The following is a 1246-nucleotide window of genomic DNA, read 5'->3' on the forward strand; positions in this document are numbered from 1 at the left end:
ATTTAATTTAGTATTCCCAAATTGTTGAATTTATGGGTTGAAAGCAAAAAGTGATTGTCATTCATTGTACCACAAGGCTGCAATTTGTAATTTTGGGATACTCCAATCACAACCATTTCATGTTTTATTTTTGGAAAGCGCGAGGGGTAGTCAACAATTCATCTTCCTTGTTTCAGCAGTGGAACACGCGGAACACAACAAACATTTTGCATCACTCGGGCCCGAGAGCCACACACAATTGGCAGATCCATTAGTGCAGTGTCATAAGGACACTCTCTCTCATTTGATGTCAGAGTTGACCAAAGGCAAACAATGTCCGCCGTCGTCGTCGGATACAAACCCAAGCCGACATTCCATCTCGCCTCTGTTCTAGTTGTGGTAATTAATGGCTCCTTGTCCAGACTGGGAGGCTCTTTCCTTTCACAGCATCGGCGAACACATCGGAATTATTTGTGTTGTTCTGGTACGCTTCATCACCTCTGTTGCGTACATACGCAAACATGCTGTCACGCGCACTTGAGGATATGTTCTCTTTGTGGATCCACCCTCCCCTCTAGCAAGGACAACAGGTGGAAACAGAGCACAAATGAAGTTGCTGTTCTAATTGTACTCACAACGCCTGCAGGTGCGCTACGAGAAGTGTTGCTAATTCATTGCATGATTTGTTCGTTGGCAGGTCTACTAAACTGGTGTTGCCATCGGCGTTGCTGCTCGGGACATAATCGTTCCGCTTGGATGTTGAGTTCTTATCGTTTCACCAAAATCATTGATTGCTTCGTTATGGTATGAATCGGCTTAAGATGATTATAGTTTTGGCGTAGGACTAAGTCTAACCATTCATTATCGGGGCCCATTTCAATGTTTCGGGTGGAAAGGGTGTATAGATTTTGAACGTTAATATCACTACTATCAATGGGTGGATTTTTATTTCTAATACACAAATTTTTAAAAATATTCCCAAGAATGCCAAAGAAAAAGTTAGTTATCAAATTCCGTTCCTTCCTAATACAGCGCGGACTCGATTATATACAGTTTTCGATTTCTTTTCACTGTACATAATCGAGTCAAAAAAAATATTTTATTCGTTTTTTATGCATATATTTTTCGTTAATTGAAAATAAAAGAATTTAATTTTTGATTCATCCACTTGAAGTCATAAAGCACCTTTCCCACATGAAACAAAACATTTTTTTCCAGAATCTCTCAGAAGGTGACAGATGATCATATTTGATGAAAAAAAATCTTC

Source organism: Toxorhynchites rutilus, chromosome 1 (genome assembly GCF_029784135.1).
Source record: "Toxorhynchites rutilus septentrionalis strain SRP chromosome 1, ASM2978413v1, whole genome shotgun sequence".
In the NCBI taxonomy this organism is placed as follows: domain Eukaryota; kingdom Metazoa; phylum Arthropoda; class Insecta; order Diptera; family Culicidae; genus Toxorhynchites; species Toxorhynchites rutilus.